Below are 16,523 nucleotides of genomic sequence, written 5' to 3'. Positions count from 1 at the left end.
TTTTGCACTCCACACCACCCTGGGTTAGACACTGGCTATATGCAAATCAGCTCTGACCCTGTGCCTCATGGGAACAGTCCAGTCCGAACTACCAAGCCATGTCTTTCCCAGACCGGAATCAAGCATCCAAGGACCGGTTTCTGGCTATCAGCCTTCATTCAGCCTGGATAGCTTGACTCCAGTGGTGTGGAGAGCCTGGGACTCACGTCTGAGCATACCCAGCCCACTCGGGGTGAAAATTGCAAAAAACACAGTTGATGGACAGAATGTAGAACAATGTCATACATTCACCCCAGTACAAGGATCTGGGCCTAAATCCATTGTTTTTTTGCACTTTACACCACCCTGGGTTAGACACTGGCTATATGCAAATCAGCTCTGACCCTGTGCCTCATGGGAACAGTCCAGTCCGAACTACCAAGCCATGTCTTTCCCAGACCGGAATCAAGCATCCAAGGACCGGTTTCTGGCTATCAGCCTTCATTCAGCCTGGATAGCTTGAATCCAGTGGTGTGGAGAGCCTGGGACTCACGTCTGAGCATACCCAGCCCACTCGGGGTGAAAATTGCAAAAAACACAGTTGATGGACAGAATGTAGAACAATGTCATACATTAACCCCAGTACAAGGATCTGGGCCTAAATCCATCGTTTTTTTGCACTCCACACCACCCTGGGTTAGACACTGGCTATATGCAAATCACCTCTGACCCTGTGCCTCATGGGAACAGTCCAGTCCGAACTACCAAGCCATGTCTTTTCCAGACCGGAATCAAGCATCCAAGGACCGGTTTCTGGCTATCATCCTTCATTGAGCCTGGATAGCTTGACTCCAGTGGTGTGGAGAGCCTGGGACTCACGTCTGAGCATACCCAGCCCACTCTGGGAGAAAATTGCAAAAAACACAGTTGATGGACAGAATGTAGAACAATGTCATACATTCACCCCAGTACAAGGATCTGAGCCTAAATCCATCGTTTTTTTGCACTCCACACCACCCTGGGATAGACACTGGCTATATGCAAATCAGTACTGGGGTGAATGTATGACATTGTTCTACATTCTGTCCATCAACTGTGTTTTTTGCAATTTTCACCCCGAGTGGGCTGGGTATGCTCAGACGTGAGTCCCAGGCTCTCCACACCACTGGAGTCAAGCTATCCAGGCTGAATGAAGGCTGATAGCCAGAAACCGGTCCTTGGATGCTTGATTCCGGTCTGGGAAAGACATGGCTTGGTAGTTCGGACTGGACTGTTCCCATGAGGCACAGGGTCAGAGCTGATTTGCATATAGCCAGTGTCTAACCCAGGGTGGTGTGGAGTGCAAAAAAACGATGGTTTTAGGCCCAGATCCTTGTACTGGGGTGAATGTATGACATTGTTCTACATTCTGTCCATCAACTGTGTTTTTTGCAATTTTCACCCCGAGTGGGCTGGGTATGCTCAGACGTGAGTCCCAGGCTCTCCACACCACTGGAGTCAAGCTATCCAGGCTGAATGAAGGCTGATAGCCAGAAACCGGTCCTTGGATGCTTGATTCCGGTCTGGGAAAGACATGGCTTGGTAGTTCGGACTGGACTGTTCCCATGAGGCACAGAGTCAGAGCTGATTTGCATATAGCCAGTGTCTAACCCAGGGTGGTGTGGAGTGCAAAAAAACGATGGATTTAGGCCCAGATCCTTGTACTGGGGTGAATGTATGACATTGTTCTACATTCTGTCCATCAACTGTGTTTTTTGCAATTTTCACCCCGAGTGGGCTGGGTATGCTCAGACGTGAGTCCCAGGCTCTCCACACCACTGGAGTCAAGCTATCCAGGCTGAATGAAGGCTGATAGCCAGAAACCGGTCCTTGGATGCTTGATTCCGGTCTGGGAAAGACATGGCTTGGTAGTTCGGACTGGACTGTTCCCATGAGGCACAGGGTCAGAGCTGATTTGCATATAGCTAGTGTCTAACCCAGGGTGGTGTGGAGTGCAAAAAAACGATGGATTTAGGCCCAGATCCTTGTACTGGGGTGAATGTATGACATTGTTCTACATTCTGTCCATCAACTGTGTTTTTTGCAATTTTCACCCCGAGTGGGCTGGGTATGCTCAGACGTGAGTCCCAGGCTCTCCACACCACTGGAGTCAAGCTATCCAGGCTGATGAAGGCTGATAGCCAGAAACCGGTCCTTGGATGCTTGATTACGGTCTGGGAAAGACATGGCTTGGTAGTTCGGACTGGACTGTTCCCATGAGGCAGAGGGTCAGAGCTGATTTGCATATAGCCAGTGTCTAACCCAGGGTGGTGTGGAGTGCAAAAAAACGATGGATTTAGGCCCAGATCCTTGTACTGGGGTGAATGTATGACATTGTTCTACATTCTGTCCATCAACTGTGTTTTTTGCAATTTTCAGCCCGAGTGGGCTGGGGATGCTCAGACGTGAGTCCCAGGCTCTCCACACCACTGGAGTCAAGCTATCCAGGCTGATGAAGGCTGATAGCCAGAAACCGGTCCTTGGATGCTTGATTACGGTCTGGGAAAGACATGGCTTGGTAGTTCGGACTGGACTGTTCCCATGAGGCACAGGATCAGAGCTGATTTGCATATAGCCAGTGTCTAAACCAGGGTGGTGTGGAGTGCAAAAAAACCATGGATCTAGGCCCAGATCCTTGTACTGGGGTGAATGTATGACATTGTTCTACATTCTGTCCATCAACTGTGTTTTTTGCAATTTTCACCCCGAGTGGGCTGGGTATGCTCAGACGTGAGTCCCAGGCTCTCCACACCACTGGAGTCAAGCTATCCAGGCTGATGAAGGCTGATAGCCAGAAACCGGTCCTTGGATGCTTGATTACGGTCTGGGAAAGACATGGCTTGGTAGTTCAGACTGGACTGTTCCCATGAGGCACAGGGCCAGAACTGATTTGCATATAGCCAGTGTCTAACCCAGGGTGGTTTGGAGTGCAAAAAAACGATGGATTTAGGCCCAGATCCTTGTACTGGGGTGAATGTATGACATTGTTCTACATTCTGTCCATCAACTGTGCTTTTTGCAATTTTCAGCCCGAGTGGGCTGGGGATGCTCAGACGTGAGTCCTAGGCTCTCCACACCACTGGAGTCAAGCTATCCAGGCTGAATGAAGGCTGATAGCCAGAAACCGGTCCTTGGATGCTTGATTCCGGTCTGGGAAAGACATGGCTTGGTAGTTCGGACTGGACTGTTCCCATGAGGCACAGGGTCAGAGCTGATTTGCATATAGCCAGTGTCTAACCCAGGGTGGTGTGGAGTGCAAAAAAACGATGGATTTAGGCCCAGATCCTTGTACTAGGGTGAATGTATGACATTGTTCTACATTCTGTCCATCAACTGTGTTTTTTGCAATTTTCACCCCGAGTGGGCTGGGTATGCTCAGACGTGAGTCCCAGGCTCTCCACACCACTGGAGTCAAGCTATCCAGGCTGATGAAGGCTGATAGCCAGAAACCGGTCCTTGGATGCTTGATTACGGTCTGGGAAAGACATGGTTTGGTAGTTCGGACTGGACTGTTCCCATGAGGCACAGGGTCAGAGCTGATTGGCATATAGCCAGTGTCTAACCCAGGGTGGTGTGGAGTGCAAAAAAACGATGGATTTAGGCCCAGATCCTTGTACTGGGGTGAATGTATGACATTGTTCTACATTCTGTCCATCAACTGTGTTTTTTTCAATTTTCACCCCGAGTGGGCTGGGTATGCTCAGACGTGAGTCCCAGGCTCTCCACACCACTGGAGTCAAGCTATCCAGGCTGATGAAGGCTGATAGCCAGAAACCGGTCCTTGGATGCTTGATTACGGTCTGGGAAAGACATGGCTTGGTAGTTCGGACTGGACTGTTCCCATGAGGCACAGGGTCAGAGCTGATTTGCATATAGCCAGTGTCTAACCCAGGGTGGTGTGGAGCGCAAAAAACCCGATGGATTTAGGCCCAGATCCTTGTACTGGGGTGAATTTTATGACATTGTTCTACATTCTGTCCATCAACTGTGTTTTTTGCAATTTTCACCCCAAGTGAGCTGGGTATGCTCAGACGTGAGTCCCAGGCTCTCCACACCACTGGAGTCAAGCTATCCAGGCTGATGAAGGCTGATAGCCAGAAACCGGTCCTTGGATGCTTGATTAGGGTCTGGGAAAGACATGGCTTGGTAGTTCGGACTGGACTGTTCCCATGAGGCACAGGGTCAGAGCTGATTTGCATATAGCCAGTGTCTAACCCAGGGTGGTGTGGAGTGCAAAAAAAAACGATGGATTTAGGCCCAGATCCTTGTACTGGGGTGAATGTATGACATTGTTCTACATTCTGTCCATCAACTGTGTTTTTTGCAATTTTCACCCCGAGTGGGCTGGGTATGCTCAGACGTGAGTCCCAGGCTCTCCACACCACTGGAGTCAAGCTATCCAGGCTGATGAAGGCTGATAGCCAGAAACCGGTCCTTGGATGCTTGATTACGGTCTGGGAAAGACATGGCTTGGTAGTTCGGACTGGACTGTTCCCATGACGCACAGGGTCAGAGCTGATTTGCATATAGCCAGTGTCTAACCCAGGGTGGTGTGGAGTGCAAAAAAACAATGGATTTAGGCCCAGATCCTTGTACTGGGGTGAATGTATGACATTGGTCTACATTCTGTCCATCAACTGTGTTTTTTGCAATTTTCACCCCGAGTGGGCTGGGTATGCTCAGACGTGAGTCCCAGGCTCTCCACACCACTGGAGTCAAGCTATCCAGGCTGATGATGGCTGATAGCCAGAAACCGGTCCTTGGATGCTTGATTACGGTCTGGGAAAGACATGGCTTGGTAGTTCGGACTGGAATGTTCCCATGAGGCACAGGGTCAGAGCTGATTTGCATATAGCCAGTGTCTAACCCAGGGTGGTGTGGAGTGCAAAAAAACGATGGATTTAGGCCCAGATCCTTGTACTGGGGTGAATGTATGACATTGTTCTACATTCTGTCCATCAACTGTGTTTTTTGCAATTTTCACCCCGAGTGGGCTGGGTATGCTCAGACGTGAGTCCCAGGCTCTCCACACCACTGGAGTCAAGCTATCCAGGCTGATGAAGGCTGATAGCCAGAAACCGGTCCTTGGATGCTTGATTACGGTCTGGGAAAGACATGGCTTGGTAGTTCGGACTGGACTGTTCCCATGAGGCACAGGGTCAGAGCTGATTTGCATATAGCCAGTGTCTAACCCAGGGTGGTGTGGAGTGCAAAAAAACAATGGATTTAGGCCCAGATCCTTGTACTGGGGTGAATGTATGACATTGGTCTACATTCTGTCCATCAACTGTGTTTTTTGCAATTTTCACCCCGAGTGGGCTGGGTATGCTCAGACGTGAGTCCCAGGCTCTCCACACCACTGGAGTCAAGCTATCCAGGCTGATGATGGCTGATAGCCAGAAACCGGTCCTTGGATGCTTGATTACGGTCTGGGAAAGACATGGCTTGGTAGTTCGGACTGGACTGTTCCCATGAGGCACAGGGTCAGAGCTGATTTACATATAGCCAGTGTCTAACCCAGGGTGGTGTGGAGTGCAAAAAACGATGGATTTTGCCCAGATCCTTGTACTGGGGTGAATGTATGACATTGTTCTACATTCTGTCCATCAACTGTGTTTTTTGCAATTTTCACCCCGAGTGGGCTGGGTATGCTCAGACGTGAGTCCCAGACTCTCCACACCACTGGAGTCAAGCTATCCAGGCGGATGAAGGCTGATAGCCAGAAACCGGTCCTTGGATGCTTGATTACGGTCTGGGAAAGACATGTCTTGGTAGTTCGGACTGGACTGTTCCCATGAGGCACAGGGTCAGAGCTGATTTGCATATAGCCAGTGTCTAACCCAGGGTGGTGTGGAGTGCAAAAAAACGATGGATTTAGGCCCAGATCCTTGTACTGGGGTGAATGTATGACATTGTTCTACATTCTGTCCATCAACTGTGTTTTTTGCAATTTTCACCCCGAGTGGGCTGGGTATGCTCAGACGTGAGTCCCAGGCTCTCCACACCACTGGAGTCAAGCTATCCAGGCTGATGAAGGCTGATAGCCAGAAACCGGTCCTTGGATGCTTGATTACGGTCTGGGAAAGACATGGCTTGGTAGTTCGGACTGGACTGTTCCCATGAGGCACAGGGTCAGAGCTGATTTGCATATAGCCAGTGTCTAACCCAGGGTGGTGTGAAGTGCAAAAAAACGATGGATTTAGGCCCAGATCCTTGTACTGGGGTGAATGTATGACATTGTTCTACATTCTGTCCATCAACTGTGTTTTTTGCAATTTTCACCCCGAGTGGGCTGGGTATGCTCAGACGTGAGTCCCAGGCTCTCCACACCACTGGAGTCAAGCTATCCAGGCTGATGAAGGCTGATAGCCAGAAACCGGTCCTTGGATGCTTGATTACGGTCTGGGAAAGACATGGCTTGGTAGTTCGGACTGGACTGTTCCCATGAGGCACAGGGTCAGAGCTGATTTGCATATAGCCAATGTCTAACTCAGGGTGGTGTGGAGTGCAAAAAAACGATGGATTTAGGCCCAGATCCTTGTACTGGGCTGAATGTATGACATTGTTCTACATTCTGTCCATCAACTGTGTTTTTTGCAATTTTCACCCCGAGTGGGCTGGGTATGCTCAGACGTGAGTCCCAGGCTCTCCACACCACTGGAGTCAAGCTATCCAGGCTGATGAAGGCTGATAGCCAGAAACCGGTCCTTGGATGCTTGATTACGGTCTGGGAAAGACATGGCTTGGTAGTTCGGACTGGACTGTTCCCATGAGGCACAGGGTCAGAGCTGATTTGCATATAGCCAGTGTCTAACCCAGGGTGGTGTGGAGTGCAAAAAAACGATGGATTTAGGCCCAGATCCTTGTACTGGGGTGAATGTATGACATTGTTCTACATTCTGTCCATCAACTGTGTTTTTTGCAATTTTCACCCCGAGTGGGCTGGGTATGCTCAGACGTGAGTCCCAGGCTCTCCACACCACTGGAGTCAAGCTATCCAGGCTGATGAAGGCTGATAGCCAGAAACCGGTCCTTGGATGCTTGATTACGGTCTGGGAAAGACATGGCTTGGTAGTTCGGACTGGACTGTTCCCATGAGGCACAGGGTCAGAGCTGATTTGCATATAGCCAGTGTCTAATCCAGGGTGGTGTGGAGTGCAAAAAAACGATGGATTTAGGCCCAGATCCTTGTACTGGGGTGAATGTATGACATTGTTCTACATTCTGTCCATCAACTGTGTTTTTTGCAATTTTCACCCCGAGTGGGCTGGGTATGCTCAGACGTGAGTCCCAGGCTCTCCACACCACTGGAGTCAAGCTATCCAGGCTGATGAAGGCTGATAGCCAGAAACCGGTCCTTGGATGCTTGATTACGGTCTGGGAAAGACATGGCTTGGTAGTTCGGACTGGACTGTTCCCATGAGGCACAGGGTCAGAGCTGATTTGCATATAGCCAATGTCTAACTCAGGGTGGTGTGGAGTGCAAAAAAACGATGGATTTAGGCCCAGATCCTTGTACTGGGCTGAATGTATGACATTGTTCTACATTCTGTCCATCAACTGTGTTTTTTGCAATTTTCACCCCGAGTGGGCTGGGTATGCTCAGACGTGAGTCCCAGGCTCTCCACACCACTGGAGTCAAGCTATCCAGGCTGATGAAGGCTGATAGCCAGAAACCGGTCCTTGGATGCTTGATTACGGTCTGGGAAAGACATGGCTTGGTAGTTCGGACTGGACTGTTCCCATGAGGCACAGGGTCAGAGCTGATTTGCATATAGCCAGTGTCTAACCCAGGGTGGTGTGGAGTGCAAAAAAACGATGGATTTAGGCCCAGATCCTTGTACTGGGGTGAATGTATGACATTGTTCTACATTCTGTCCATCAACTGTGTTTTTTGCAATTTTCACCCCGAGTGGGCTGGGTATGCTCAGACGTGAGTCCCAGGCTCTCCACACCACTAGAGTCAAGCTATCCAGGCTGATGAAGGCTGATAGCCAGAAACCGGTCCTTGGATGCTTGATTACGGTCTGGGAAAGACATGGCTTGGTAGTTCGGACTGGACTGTTCCCATGAGGCACCGGGTCAGAGCTGATTTGCATATAGCCAGTGTCTAACTCAGGGTGGTGTGGAGTGCAAAAAAACGATGGATTTAGGCCCAGATCCTTGTACTGGGCTGAATGTATGACATTGTTCTACATTCTGTCCATCAACTGTGTTTTTTGCAATTTTCACCCCGAGTGGGCTGGGTATGCTCAGACGTGAGTCCCAGGCTCTCCACACCACTGGAGTCAAGCTATCCAGGCTGATGAAGGCTGATAGCCAGAAACCGGTCCTTGGATGCTTGATTACGGTCTGGGAAAGACATGGCTTGGTAGTTCGGACTGGACTGTTCCCATGAGGCACAGGGTCAGAGCTGATTTGCATATAGCCAGTGTCTAACCCAGGGTGGTGTGGAGTGCAAAAAACGATGGATTTAGGCCCAGATCCTTGTACTGGGGTGAATGTATGACATTGTTCTACATTCTGTCCATCAACTGTGTTTTTTGCAATTTTCAACCCGAGTGGGCTGGGTATGCTAAGACGTGAGTCTCAGGCTCTCCACACCACTGGAGTCAAGCTATCCAGGCTGATGAAGGCTGATAGCCAGAAACCGGTCCTTGGATGCTTGATTACGGTCTGGGAAAGACATGGCTTGGTAGTTCGGACTGGACTGTTCCCATGAGGCACAGGGTCAGAGCTGATTTGCATATAGCCAGTGTCTAACCCAGGGTGGTGTGGAGTGCAAAAAAAACGATGGATTTAGGCCCAGATCCTTGTACTGGGGTGAATGTATGACATTGTTCTACATTCTGTCCATCAACTGTGTTTTTTGCAATTTTCACACCGAGTGGGCTGGGTATGCTCAGACGTGAGTCCCAGGCTCTCCACACCACTGGAGTCAAGCTATCCAGGCTGATGAAGGCTGATAGTCAGAAACCGGTCCTTGGATGCTTGATTACGGTCTGGGAAAGACATGGCTTGGTAGTTCGGACTGGACTGTTCCCATGAGGCACAGGGTCAGAGCTGATTTGCATATAGCCAGTGTCTAACCCAGGGTGGTGTGGAGTGCAAAAAAACGATGGATTTAGGCCCAGATCCTTGTACTGGGGTGAATGTATGACATTGTTCTACATTCTGTCCATCAACTGTGTTTTTTGCAATTTTCAGCCCGAGTGGGCTGGGGATGCTCAGACGTGAGTCCCAGGCTCTCCACACCACTGGAGTCAAGCTATCCAGGCTGATGAAGGCTGATAGCCAGAAACCGGTCCTTGGATGCTTGATTACGGTCTGGGAAAGACATGGCTTGGTAGTTCGGACTGGACTGTTCCCATGAGGCACAGGGTCAGAGCTGATTTGCATATAGCCAGTGTCTAACCCAGGGTGGTGTGGAGTGCAAAAAAACGATGGATCTAGGCCCAGATCCTTGTACTGGGGTGAATGTATGACATTGTTCTACATTCCGTCCATCAACTGTGTTTTTTGCAATTTTCACCCCGAGTGGGCTGGGTATGCTCAGACGTGAGTCCCAGGCTCTCCACACCACTGGAGTCAAGCTATCCAGGCTGATGAAGGCTGATAGCCAGAAACCGGTCCTTGGATGCTTGATTACGGTCTGGGAAAGACATGGCTTGGTAGTTCGGACTGGACTGTTCCCATGAGGCACAGGGCCAGAGCTGATTTGCATATAGCCAGTGTCTAACCCAGGGTGGTTTGGAGTGCAAAAAAACGATGGATTTAGGCCCAGATCCTTGTACTGGGGTGAATGTATGACATTGTTCTACATTCTGTCCATCAACTGTGCTTTTTGCAATTTTCACCCCGAGTGGGCTGGGTATGCTCAGACGTGAGTCCCAGGCTCTCCACACCACTGGAGTCAAGCTATCCAGGCTGATGAAGGCTGATAGCCAGAAACCGGTCCTTGGATGCTTGATTACAGTCTGGGAAAGACATGGCTTGGTAGTTCGGACTGGACTGTTCCCATGAGGCACAGGGTCAGAGCTGATTTGCATATAGCCAGTGTCTAACCCAGGGTGGTGTGGAATGCAAAAAAACTATGGATTTAGGCCCAGATCCTTGTACTGGGGTGAATGTATGACGTTGTTCTACATTCTGTCCATCAACTGTGTTTTTTGCAATTTTCAACCCCAAGTGGGCTGGGTATGCTCAGACGTGAGTCCCAGGCTCTCCACACCACTGGAGTCAAGCTATCCAGGCTGATGAAGGCTGATAGCCAGAAACCGGTCCTTGGATGCTTGATTACGGTCTGGGAAAGACATGGCTTGGTAGTTCGGACTGGACTGTTCCCATGAGGCACAGGGTCAGAGCTGATTTGCATATAGCCAGTGTCTAACCCAGGGTGGTGTGGAGTGCAAAAAAACAATGGATTTAGGCCCAGATCCTTGTACTGGGGTGAATGTATGACATTGGTCTACATTCTGTCCATCAACTGTGTTTTTTGCAATTTTCACCCCGAGTGGGCTGGGTATGCTCAGACGTGAGTCCCAGGCTCTCCACACCACTGGAGTCAAGCTATCCAGGCTGATGATGGCTGATAGCCAGAAACCGGTCCTTGGATGCTTGATTACGGTCTGGGAAAGACATGGCTTGGTAGTTCGGACTGTAGTGTAGCTCCTATCTTCCCAATAGGCTCTGCGCATTGGAATAATACCTACAGCAGTAAAGGCCTAGGCCAGACGTTAACTAGGTCTACTACTGTCGATACTAGACTTAAGTTTTGGGTTTGCCAGCTTAGCTCAGAGTTCGCTAGAAACTTTCTCGAATTTTCAAGGAGGAATTAACTTCCCTGATTAGACAAGAAGGGATTTAGTTTCTGACAACCATAGAAAATGACAACTTTGCTCTCCCCTAATCAAGAGTCAATCTCGAGAGTCGTGTGAGCACAAGGCAATTATTTTACTCAGTCAGTACGTGCATTCTTAGTCTCATCAGATTGTAGAGAAAAGGAAGAGACGGGCGTGTTCAATAAAAAGGTGTTATTTATTGATCAGTCTCTTTTCTCGTACAAGAGAAATGGATCGATATTATTGCAATACTTATAGTTAAGTAAAGTGCATACATTAAAAGCAATAGTATAAAATAATACTGTAAAAACGTTGATATGGTTTCTGAGCCATATGATGTTTAAAATGATTAAAATATATTTACATACACATATACATTTGACTAAACGTACTCAACTGGTGTTTCTAAATACGCCTACCCCGTGTACCTGACCTAAGTCTAATGCGTGGGCGGGAATAGAAAGTTACAGTTTAAGTTAAGTTTGTTTTTGCCAAGTGAATAACTAAAGAATTCTCTGTGAGGGGTTATTCAGTTCTGTACCTGGAATTTAGGATGAATGAGGAATGGTATCTCTTTCTCTGCTCTCGATATTCCAGGCCGCCTGCGAGGGCTGCCCGAAAGCGCCGGTGCTGGGTCTCTCGGCAGGAGATAGCAGCGCGTCTCTCAGCGCGTCAGGAAGGCGGGGCTGCGCCAGCGGTGTCTGCTCTGCTTCTGGGCTTCGGCAAGTATGGCTGCTCCGTCTCGTCACCACGCGTGTGTTTGCATAGGGCAAGATCGGCAATATTTATACCTTAAAGGTGCCGAGATTGACGTAAGGATGGACATAGATACGTCAATAAAGATGTCATACGACTTGCTCGTTAGCACATTCTTTACTAAAGTTCTCTGTGAAATCAAAACAATGGCCGCACGGATTTTCCAGGTTGTCATAGGTTTGATTTGTTATGAGAACATCGTATGCCTTATCAGGGGCTGGAGGAATGTCGCTTGTCTAATTAGATCTCAAGCGTTATGACCTAATCAGATAACACGTTCCTGTGCCGTAGTGTGACTGCGTCAGATAACGGTATCTGCATCATGGGGGCTTGTCTTGCCTCATGGGCTGACTGTTAGTTAACTTGATAGTTAGTTTAACCAGAATAGGGTCAGGAATAGGGGGATCAATTCAGAACCTATAGGAATACATGACACCCACTCCACGCTAACTATGGTCATATTTACTAATCTATGCATAGTATAACATAGTACAACATACTAAAGAGTATAGTGTATACCTTACCACCCCAAAATACATAAATGCATTTTGAAATTTTCAAATATACTGAAAAATTGCAGTCATATATTTTGTATGCACTCAAGCTATGAATTAAACGCTAAAGTAAACACGCATTTGTATACATTATTGCTTATTTGGTATATGAGAAATACACATGAAATGGCTCTTAATATGGCTATACAGAAAGAAAGTTCGAGACCATTTCATCACATAATAAAATGTTTGTCAACATACCAGCGGGCAACTAAAGATTATAAAGTATCTAAAAATAGAAATCTTAGTTCTCTAGGAATAGTTTCTTACTTTAAGCAGAAGATAAGTGTCCCGAAAATTTTGTAAAAAATAATTTGGGGCTGCTAAAAAATTGCTGTCCGTGAACTGGTGGGAAAAATTGTTCATGTGACTTTATTTTTAAAGTTGAAGGCCGAATTCAGGGAACGCCGTGTGCGAGCTTGCTCAAAAGTCTCTATTTCTGTTCTGGAGAGAACATCATATCATTAAGGCTTTCGAAAAAACTGTCAACAGCTTCATGGGAAAGTTCCACTAAGTCGGAAATAGGTGTAACCATGCATTCGTGCGCATGATTGTCTCCATTGACATTCTGATTCGCATTGCTGACAGAAGGTCGTACCTGTTCGATGCTGCTTTCATCTCGAACTTCACTACTCTTCAATCGTAGTGGTGAAGATTCCACGAATGCCGTCATCAGGATTGGCAGCCTTTGAGGGCAGCACAAAGCGTGAACCTTGGTAGGAACCAACAATGTATCTGCATCCACTGGCGCATCCGATTGTAGCGTCAGACAGGTGTCTAACACGCATTCTTCTCCGCATAGCAGACACCTTAGTACAGGTAAAACACACCTTTGCCACATTGGTCGAAATGATAGAAACCAAGTCATGTTCAGGTCTCTAAGCCGGGAGAGTCCCAGGATTTTTGATATCCGGTCCCGGTATCCAATGGCTAGGATCGTATCTTCCATTGTCGCGAGAGTTTGATCTGTGACATGGGTTGCCATAACGAAAAATAAGGACTAAGAATAGGATTCCTGCAATTAGTCCCAGGATCAGGGGAAGTCCGCCAAAAATCGAATGGACGAAATCTGGAAAAATACCCAGTATGGCTTTGAATGGTGTTAATGCCATCGAAAATATTTATTTATTTATTTATTTATTTAGCGATTTCTAAAGCGCCTGGTGACCCAAGGGCATCCCCGCGCTGTGAGAGTTGTAGTCCTGATGAGGGGGAGGGCAAGGGGAGAGATATTTAGAGGGGATTCTATTTAGGGAATAGATGTGCCTTTAATTTCTTACGAAATGGCAAGTAGTTGGGTTCCAGTCTGAGGGAGCGGGGAAGAGCATTCCATCCGGTGGCAGCTTGGACGGAGAATTGTCGTCCTCCTGTCCGAGATCGTTTGAATCTAGGAACGCTAGCCATGTTTTCATTCTGGGATCGTAAGGGTCTGGCTGCTGTGTAGGGAGTGATCATTTTACTGAGGATCGCAGGGCCAGATCCGTTGATCAGCTTATGTGTAGTACACATCGCTTTGAATTGCACCCTTTGGCGCACAGGGAGCCAGTGCAGGGCCTTAAGGGCCGGCTTGGCGGACATTCTGGAGGGGGTATTGGTAAGCAGGCGCGCCGCCGCGTTCTGTGTCCGCTGGAGCTTCGTCAGTGTGGCCTCAGGGGCTCCTAGGTAGACCAGGTTGCTGTAGTCCAGGCGGGACAGTACCAGTCCCTGGATAAGTAGTTTCCTGGAGGTGGGTGGCAGGAGGGGGAGAATCTTGCGGGTCGTGCGCATCAGCCCGAAGCAGGTACCCGAGGTTTTGGTTGCTTGTGTTTTCATAGTAAGTTCTGGCTCGAGCCACACACCGAGTGTCTTAATTTCACGTTTCGGGGGAGGGATTTCCCCAAACACGTCGGGCCAAAGGGCTGGAGGGATGGTCGTCCATTGTTTTCCTAGGAGCATCACCTCCGTTTTTGACCCATTTAGTTTTAAGGATGAGTGATTCATCCAGTTATGGATCCCTGTAAGACAGTTGGTCAGGTTTTCTGGGTGGTCGATCAGTTGGGACAAAGAGACGACCAGCTGGGTGTCGTCGGCATAGTTTACCATTTTTATGTTGAATGGTGTTACCACGTCCTCAAGAGGGGCCATGTATACATTAAAAAGCGTCGGGCTCAGGGAGGAGCCCTGAGGGACACCGCTTGTGAGTGGAAGGATGGCTGAATGATGGTTTTCATCCCACACTTGGAATGTACGCCCTGTAAGGAAGGATTTGATCCAACTGAGTGCCGTCCCGGTGAGCCCTGCACCCGCCAGTCTGTTGAGAAGGACACGGTGGTTAACCGTGTCGAAGGCTGCACTTAGGTCCAGGAGGATCACTGCCACTGATCCTCCTGAATCCAATATGTGCCTTGTTTCTTCAATGACGGCGAGAAGTGCGGTGTCTGTCCCATGGCCCGGACGGAAACCGGTTTGGGATTGTCTGAGCACATTGTTGGTTTCAAGGAACTGGGATAGTTGTGTATTTACCAGTTTCTCGGTTATTTTACTAATACCCGGGAGTAAGGATATTGGACGGTAGTTAGACAATTCCGCTGGGTCCAGCTGAGTTTTTTTTTAAAGTGCTTTTACCACAGCTTTCTTCCAGTTGTCAGGGACAGATCCGTGGGCGAGCGAGCTGTTGATGATTTCCGTGACAGTGGGTATAATGACTGAGGTTACGGTTTTAAGGAACCTGAGTGGTGCTGGGTCCAGGGGTGATCCGCTTTTTATTTTCGTAAAGGTTTGTTCAACCTCTAAGCTGGTTACTGGCCGGAAACTAGACAGTATGGGTCGAGGGTTACTTTCCGCCTGGTCTAGGGATAAGCGGCTTTCCATGTGACAGGTGGAACCAGAGGGAGGAAGGGATGTTATGATACGAGTGATTTTGTCTTTAAAGTAAGTCGCTAGCTCATTACTTCTGTCGACTATGGGGGTAGTGGGAGCGGGTGTGATGGGGACTTTAAGCAGCTCCTTTACAATTAAAAAGGATTCTCTGGCTGAGTTAGCAGATTCCTGTATCCGCGTGTCGTAATGCGCGGTTTTAGCTTGTCTGATGGCCTCTTTATAGAGTCTAACTGTGGTCTGATAGGCTTTTTTGTCGGCATGCTGCCAGTTTCTCCTCCAGAGCCGCTCGGCTTTTTTGCAGTTCTTGCGTAGTATGCGGAGGTCCGCGGTGAACCATGGGGCTGATCCAGGCTTGCCATTTTTGTTTTCCCTAGTTCTAAGTGGGAGTACTAGGTCCAGGGAGGAGGTAATCCAGTCCCTGAATTTTTTGTCTGCAATAGCCGGGTCTTCTGTATGAGTAGGAGTAGTCTTTTCGAGAATGTTTGCCCATTTTTCCGTGGAAAGTCTGCACCAGGTCCTATCCTTGCTATAAGTGGGAAGTTTTTGGGGTTTCCTAAGAGTAACAGGTAATTGGAAGAGGACTAGAAAGTGGTCTGTCCAGGGGAGGGGAAGGGCCTCCTTCGCTTGCATCGCGGGGGAACTGGTAAACACCGGGTCCAGTAGGTGACCCCTGATGTGGGTGGCTCCGGAGTTGAGTAGGTGGATGTCAAGTGCCGCCAGATCAAGGATCAGGTCGTTCGCCATCGTGTCTACCGGGTCTTCCAGATGTATATTCAGATCACCTACTATCATAAAGTTAGATAGGGAGTTAGCCTGGGTTGTGACAGAGTCCAGGAGGGAGCTAGCGAAGGGACCTGGGGGACCGGGAGGGCGGTACACAAGTATTCCTATTAGTGAGTTAGTGGGGTTCAGTTTAATGGTGAAGTGGAGGCTTTACTGTCTTAAATACCTTTGAGACCCCTGTGGTATCAGAAATATTTAAGATTTCGCTCAGGATTTCCGCGAAATGTACGGGGGAATTAGTTGATAATAATGTATGTATCTCTGCAGTCGTCCTTGCGACTTGTAGATCATACGTTTCTTTTGATGACGTGAGCCTTGTAGGCGTCTGAAGAAGCACTGTTTTCATTCTGCTTAAAGTATCTATTCGAATAGAAGTAATTTTCAAATTGGGCCATGCCCTTGCCTCCCTGTCTGGAAAGGAGCTGGGGAACAAAGAATGTCCACAGCACTTGACCTTCGCAGTCGTAGTGACTAGATAAGGAGTCCCGGGCATAAGACTACAACATCTGCGGTCTACAATAAGAATGTAACTCCCATTATAGAGTCTTTGAAAGAATGGTTCTATTTCTGTTGCAGGTGCGCCTTGCTGGTGACATGAAAGGTTGTATGAATTCCCTTCACAGGCTCCATGCAAACTAATTCCGTTACACAGAAGCGTGCCGCTTAGTGACATAGCACAATTGTTGCCACTAAGAAACACTTTCTGTCCTTT

Source organism: Lissotriton helveticus, chromosome 1_1 (genome assembly GCF_964261635.1).
Source record: "Lissotriton helveticus chromosome 1_1, aLisHel1.1, whole genome shotgun sequence".
Classification (NCBI taxonomy): domain Eukaryota; kingdom Metazoa; phylum Chordata; class Amphibia; order Caudata; family Salamandridae; genus Lissotriton; species Lissotriton helveticus.
The sequence above is the reverse complement of the archived record's forward strand: the minus strand, read 5'-3'. Positions refer to the sequence as shown.